General features: G+C 42.2%; 1 pseudogene; it reads left to right on the top strand.

Annotated features, from left to right (window-relative positions):
- The first annotated feature begins 657 nt into the window (after window positions 1-657).
- Window positions 658-7,560, top strand: LOC115997327 (annotated as a pseudogene).
- The last annotated feature ends 439 nt before the right edge of the window (window positions 7,561-7,999 follow it).

Here is a 7,999-nt window from a genome sequence, read left to right as displayed (position 1 = left end):
TTAAGTTGCGATCGTTCGTGCCGGTCACGAACCGTAAAATTTTGGGAACTAGTATTCGGACCCGATTATCCTAGGAAATGAATTATTAGACACCATATTATTATTCTTGAACTTCCTATTCAATTAAATCAGCCCATAGCAGCGAAAATTCATTTTGAATGTACATCGCTAAAATTCCGCGGTGTACCGAACCTAGCCCAATTTCAAGTTTCGGTCTGGGATAAATTTTTGGTTTCAAAATTATTCCTGTTTAAATTATTTTCTACCGAAACTTTATCTGTTTGGACCCCAACTGATAAGTTTAAAAATACACCATTATTTTATTCTATTTTAATTCTTCCATGCAAACATTCCCCTCAAAGTACTAAGTGTCTAAAACATGTTTATTCTCCTTGCCCTTTTGTTCTTGCCTTGGCCGAAATACAAAGAGAGGGAGAGAGTGTGAGCTTTCATCTTCTTCATCCTCTTCTTCCTCGCTTCAAGCTTCCATAGCCAATCTCCACACAAGTCTTCAACTATTCGGTAAGTTTGCGGTTTTATTCGGTTAAAAAGTCTTGATTTCTTCCCTAGAACTTGATTGTAGGTAAAGATTTCTTAAATATGTTGTTATGGTGGTGTATTCTACCTAGGGTTTTTCGGTGAAACTTGGGGATAAAGGTTCAAGACTACTTTTACGGTGATATTACACACTTGTGAGGTAAGGAATTCCCTTAAGTTGGAATTAGTCACTTGAATTTGGATAATTGATTTTAGTTGAAATATGGTGTTTTTGGAGCTTTGGGAATATTTTCGTATACAAGTCCATAGCTTGGATATGCTTGTATATGTTGTATTTATGTCTATATAAGCTTATACTTGTGGAAATAGAGAAAGGAAATCAGGACAGATTTCTATCAGTAACTTCCGTGAATTTCTGGGAAAAATTGGTAAATTATTTTGGTCCAATTTTTTTTTATACATGTAGTTCTATAAGTGTAGAAGCCGCATATAAACTTTCATAATTTTTGGAGTAGTATAAGTATGGTTTTCGGAATTTTTCCCAAAACTGGTCCAGAGAAGGAAAAATGCTGGACAGCACACTGCCAAGGGCAAAAATGGAATTTTCTGTGTAAATTCGTGAACCTAGGTGACCAAAACTTTTTATGAACATCAATTACTATGAGTTAGGGTTCTACCATAAAATTTTCAAGTGAAAAAGAGTTCGGGAACTATTTTTACCGGCTCAATCTTTCGGACTGCGCAAAACTGTAATTTCTGGACAGAAACTGTCAAAATCAATTTTGACAAAAATATTTTTTTTGTAACAAAACTAGTGAAGAAATTTTGGGATGTCACAACCATATTTGGATGAAATAAATTATTTTGGAAATACTATTTGTTTCCAGGAAAGAAAAAGAAAAATGTTTTCAAACCCTTAGTTTCTGGAATAAGGTGGGGACCTTCGGGAAGGCTTAAACGCCACGGCCCGGGGTTGGAATAAGGTTGGACCTATGGGAGGGCTGGAGTGCCATGGCCCTAGGTTGGGATAAGGAGACCGACGGGAAGGCAGGGAAATGCCACTGCCCAATGTTTGAGAAGGAGAATTGAGAAATGTTCAAAGTGCTTACTCAGGGGAAACTAAGTGGAAAATTTTTGAGTATGAAAATTATTGTTACTCTGAGCTGCGGTTCAGATTATTATAAATATTAGAGCTGCGGTTCTATTTGCAAATGATGAAATTCCTGGAAATGTGAAATTTTGCAAACTTGTCTGAAAAGGGCATGAAAATTATTTTGAGTGGCAAGTTATGACTTCATTCTTATTTGAGAAAAGCTTTATATGATTTAACATTTATACGATATTATACTATCTATAAATCGTTTCGTTACAGGCAGATTTTCAAATCATGGTAAAACTTTATAAAGCTTTTAGATTATCTATGTTTTCAAACCTTTGTCTACTTTTAAGTGACAAATGGATTTCCTTACTTAGCCGTCGTGCTAACTACACTTCGTTGTGTTCTTAACAGATGTCTAGGGTAGGCTCGTGTAGCCCACCTGACTCGGATCCTTCCGAGTTGGAGTTCCCTATCTACGATCATGATGATTATGTACAGTACTTAGTTGATGTCGACCCGTATGCTCCTGGATTCGCTCCTGACTCTCCAGCTCCGGCTTATGTTCCTGCTATTCCTTCCCCACCGTACAGTCCTCCTCCGACTTACCCAACTACACCCTCTCGTATCCCGGTTCGCAGTAGCCAGCCAAATTTTCTGGATGGGGCCAGGTCTAGGTTTGGGTCTTTTCCGGTAGAGGTGTTGGAAGGGAGTGATCCCTTAGAATTTGTTGTCTTTTATCCCTGTCCGTGGAATCTCGCTCCTTCGGAACATTGGGATGAGGGGTCCATGATGTACACTCCTAGTTACTTCCTGGATCATCTCACATGGGTTGCGGTCAAGTGGCATCTTGTATGGGGGACGTACTCCGAACCGGAGTACCGCCCCTTAGAAGAGGATGACTGATTAGAAAGGTTATGGGAGGAACCCTTTTTTTGTGTACATGTATCTTTTGTAGCCATGATGAACTTAGCTGGCTAGTAAGTTGTAATTAAACTCTTGTATATATTCTGGTAGTTAGTGTAGCTACCCCTTTTGCTCACCTATATATATATGTATGAAGATATGTTGGGTAATGATGATGATGATGTGAAATAGTTTTCTTGTTAGCCTGTGCACCTAGAGTGAACTCTGTCTGGTCTTGGCTGGGTTTAGTCTAGGTGTGGCGGTAACTACTCCGGATGTACGGTATAGCCGAGCCGGGGTGTTACAAGTTGGTATCAGAGCCTAGGTTGTACCTTCGGGAATTAGATCGAAGCCTAAGTCCGAGCCTAGGTTGAGTTCAAGTTTCAAGTCAGCTTAGGTTCGTAGAGATTAACCTAAGTCGTTGTTACGGTATCATGAGCATAAGCTTTGGAGCAGAGTTGGAACGAAAGTCCGGCAGCATAAAAGGGGGTATTTTACTTTTACTCTACAGAATCTTACGATTCTGGTTGTTGAATAATATGATCAATGTTTGTGATTTCTTGCATGTGTTAATCCTTGCATGGGATTATTGTGAGTAAGCTGGCTAGCGTAATGCGTTAATTATCCCTATGCTGAGGTAGAAACCCCTGCTTAGCGGGTATGATAAAGTGAATGTTAGGGGACGTTGTATAGGACTTAAGTAGGTGCTATACTGACTGCCTAACTAGCTAACCCTTGAGGACTCTTATACTTCGGATACTAATTTGGATCTATCGTCCAGTGAAAATGCCTCCAAGACGCAACATGCCTACCAGTAGCAACGAGAACGTCTCTGCAATTGATCGTATGGCCCAAGCGATGGAGCGAATGGCTGAGTTCATGATGGCTCAGCAAACCCAGAACCAGAACCAAGGACAACCACGAGTCGATTATGCGAAGGCGATAGCAAGCCGACAACCACCACACTATGCGGGAGAAAAAGATCCGGTTATTTTAGAGGAGTGGATCCGGACGTTTGACAAACTGCTCAACGCAGTGGATTGCCCTGCAAATCAACGAGTACCTTCCGCGGTCTATTATTTAACGAAAGCTGCAGACAACTGGTGGACATCAGAAGGACCTGATCTTCTACAAGACCCAGAGTTTGGTTGGGAAGAATTCAAGGAGGAACTGAGGGGACAGTTCTACACCGAGCGTATTAGAGGGATTAAATGCGAGGAATTTCTACGGCTAAAACAGAAGGGAGCAACAATCGAAGAATATCATGACCAGTACGTGGAACTAATGCGTTTCGCTCAGGAGATTGTACCTAATGAAGCAAGTAAGGCACGAAGGTTTGTTCGAGGATTGGACTGGGATGTAAGGAGGGCGATTGCGCCATTCATGTGCTCTACCTTGAAGGAGGCGTACGATAGAGCCTCGGACCATTACCAGGTGTACCTAGATCAACAAGAAGTTTATGGCCGAAATAAAAGAAAGGCCGATGACAAGTCACAGAAATCCGCACTGGGAAACAAGAGAGTGAACCAAGGTGGCTCCAACCTAATATCAGGAAGAGGAAGGGAAAGAATTAACGAAGGAAACCGTTTTACTTGTTCAAGATGTGGAAAGAATCATCCAGGAGTGAATTGCCAAGGAGTGAGGATTAAGTGCTTCACATGCGGTCTTTCTGGGCACAAGTCCTTTGAGTGCCAGAGTCGGGTAGACAGTCCTCAAAAACTCCTACAGAACGTGAACCAAGGGAGAAGATTTAATGGGAATACTGGTCAGAGACCCGCAGAGATAGGAAACAGAATGGCCAACTCTCAGTCAACAAATTCGGGAGGACTAACAAACGTCGCATCTGGTTCCAACCACAAAGGTAAGAAAGTGATGGGAGAAAGTAGCACGGGAAACCAAGGCAGAATTTACGTCGTCAATAGCACTCAGGCCCAGGCTAACGACGCCGTAACTGGTACATTTCCCATAAACTCAGTACCTGGAATAGTGTTATTTGATACAGGAGCTACCAATTCATTTATATCATCTGCATTTGCTGATAGACTGAAATTAAGGCCTACTATTGAGCTAGATCTAAATGTCAAAACTGCTTCGGGAATAGTAGTAGCCTGTAGAAATGGTTATGATAACATTGCGATAGAAATAGCTGGAACTAACTGTCCCGGAAATCTCGTTCGTTTTGAACTTGAGGGCATTGATGTAGTACTCGGAATGGATTGGTTGGATAAGTATAAAGCTCGGATAGTGTGTGATGAGCGGAAGATTGTGTTACGAGGACCAGAAGGGGGGAGAATATCCTACCGAGGGATTGACAAGCAACACGAATCCAGGTTGTTGACAGCGCAGAAACTGAAGCAGTATATGCACCAGGGATGTGAAGTATACCTCTGTTTGGTGCAAGATTCCGAACCAGAAGAACTCGAAATCGATCGAATCCCAGTTGTACGCCAATTTCCTGACGTGTTCCCCGACGATCTCACAGAAATGCCACCGGAAAGAGAGCTGGAATTCACCATTGATCTCATACCAGGAACCTCACCTACCTCAAAAGCGCCTTATCGAATGGCACCGAAAGAGATGGAGGAACTAAAGGCACAATTGGCGGAATTACTGGAGAAAGGATTTATCAGACCAAGCGTATCGCCTTGGGGTGCACCGGTACTGTTCGTTAAGAAGAAGGATGGGAGTCTTAGACTGTGCATCGATTACAGGGAACTAAACCGAGTCACAGTAAAGAACAAGTACCCGTTGCCTAGGATCGATGATCTATTCGATCAGTTGAAAGGAGCGGGAGTGTTTTCAAAGATTGACTTACGGTCAGGGTATCATCAAGTGCGAGTCGCGAAGGGGGATGTGCCTAAGACAGCATTTCGGACGAGATATGGGCACTATGAATTCACGGTTATGCCATTCGGAGTGACTAACGCCCCAGGAACCTTTATGGACCTGATGAACCGAATTTTCCTTCCCTATTTGGATAAATTCGTCGTCGCCTTCATAGATGACATCTTGGTCTACTCTGAGACACCGGAGGATCACAAGGGACATCTTCGGACAGTGTTACAAACACTAAGGGAAAAGAAACTTTTTGCGAAATTGTCAAAGTGTGAATTTTGGAAAAGAGAAGTTGCTTTTCTTGGACACGTAATCACCCAAGAAGGGATAGCAGTGGACCCAGCTAAGATACAAGCTGTACTTGAATGGGAAGCACCCAAATCAGTTACGGAAGTCCGTAGTTTTTAGGTTTGGCGGGTTATTACCGAAGATTTGTTCAGGACTTCTCAAGGATAGCAAAGCCGTTGACAAACCTGCTCAAGAAAACGACCAAGTATAGTTGGAGTGAAGAATGTGAGCAGGCATTCCAAGAACTTAAGACGAGATTGACGACTGCTCCAATATTGACCTTACCTGTTGGAGCGGAAGGTTACGAGTTGTACACGGATGCATCTCACAAGGGACTAGGATGTGTTTTGATGCAAAATGGAAGGGTAATAGCATATGCTTCTCGCCAATTAAAAACTCATGAAGCTAACTACCCGACGCATGACTTAGAACTGGCAGCCGTGGTATTTGCTCTCAAGATTTGGCGACACTACCTCTATGGAATCTCATGCAAGATTTATACGGACCACAAGAGTTTAAAGTACATCTTAACTCAGCGAGACCTTAATCTAAGGCAAAGGAGATGGTTGGAATTGATCAAAGATTATGACTTGGAAATCCAATACCAGGAGGGCAAAGCAAACAAGGTAGCTGATGCCTTGAGTCGAAAATCAAACCATGCTCTTTGGGTATTACCCGAACAATTATGCGAGGATTTTCAGAGACTCAATTTGGAGATACAGATGTGTGGTCAGGTGGAACAGGAAATAAAATTTTATTACATGTCGGTGACTCCAACCCTATTCCAGGAAGTCAAACAAGCACAAGAAGAGGACAATTGGGTAGGGAGCATCAGGGAGAAGATGATTGATGGAAAACATGGTCCATTTGAATTACACCCAGATGGGAGTGTAAGATTCCAAGGTAGGTGGATAATACCAAAAGGGTGTAAGGAGATAATGGAACAATTAATGAAGGAAGGTCATTATACACCCTATTCAGTTCATCCTGGTGGGGATAAACTGTATAAGGACTTAAAACAAAATTTCTGGTGGTCGGGCATGAAGAAGGATGTAGCTGAATTTGTGGCTAAATGCTTGAACTGTCAAAAGGTCAAGGCAGAAAGAAGTAAACCAAAGGGATTATTGCAGCCATTAGAAATTCCGCAGTGGAAATGGGACTCAATCTCGATGGATTTCGTGGGAGGATTGCCTAGAACCAAGTCTGGAAACGATCAGGTGTGGGTTATTGTCGATCGACTAACTAAGACAGTGAGGTTCATTCCAATGAACAAGACATGGTCCATGGAAAGGTTGGCAAGAGCCTATATTAAACACGTGGTTAAATATCACGGAGTAGCGCAAGATATCGTTTCAGACCGAGATTCACGATTTCTATCACGTTTCTGGGAAGCGTTGCAGATGATGATGGGCCCTCAGCTCAAATTAAGTATAGCTTTTCACCCTGCCACTGATGGCCAAACGGAGCGAACGATACAGACATTGGAAGATATGCTCAGAGGTTGTGTACTTGATTTCCAAGGTTCATGGGATGAGCAGTTGGATTTAATAGAATTTTCCTATAACAACAACTATCATGCAAGTATAGGAATGGCTCCTTATGAAGCGTTGTATGGGCGAAAATGTCGAAGTCCTCTATGTTGGAGTGACAAGAGCGACGTTGTTATACTTGGACCTCAGTACCTACAAGAGACTACAGAGGCAATCAAGGTGATTCGAGAAAGGATGAAAATTGCACAGGATCGTCAAAAGTCCTATGCCGATTTGAAACGACAATTCACCGAACATCAAGTTGGAGAGAAGGTGCTATTGAAAATCTCACCAACTAAAGGAGTCAAGAGATTTGGAAAGAAAGGAAAGTTGAGTCCTCGCTATATAGGACCCTATGAAATCTTGGAAAGGATAGGAAATTTAGCCTACCGACTGGCCCTACCAACTGAGCTTGACCGGGTGCATAATGTATTTCATGTTTCTCAACTTAAGCGGTATGTACCTGATGCATCCCATGTATTGGAACCTGAGGAATTGGAGGTGGATGATTCGTTGGAATACGAAGAAAGGCCAATTCGAATCTTAGACTCTAAGACCTGAGATACAAGAAGGAAATCAGTTAAAATGGTCAAAGTCCAATGGTCGAATCATAGTCCGGAGGAAGCCACGTGGGAGTTGGAAAGCGTTATGATGGAACATTATCCAGAGTTATTTGGCTCAGGTGTGTAGGATCGATTTACTTGCTATATGCTTAAATAAATTTGTGTACTAACATTAGGCATACTAAGATTCTATTATGTGTAAGCGAAGGTAAGTAGTAATCTACTTGAGACCGTGCAGTGTAAGAAGGAAGTTTCGGGGACGAAACTCTTTTTAAGGAGGGTAG

Source organism: Ipomoea triloba, chromosome 1 (assembly GCF_003576645.1).
Source record: "Ipomoea triloba cultivar NCNSP0323 chromosome 1, ASM357664v1".
Classification (NCBI taxonomy): domain Eukaryota; kingdom Viridiplantae; phylum Streptophyta; class Magnoliopsida; order Solanales; family Convolvulaceae; genus Ipomoea; species Ipomoea triloba.
This window is presented reverse-complemented; position numbering and strand designations above follow the sequence as displayed.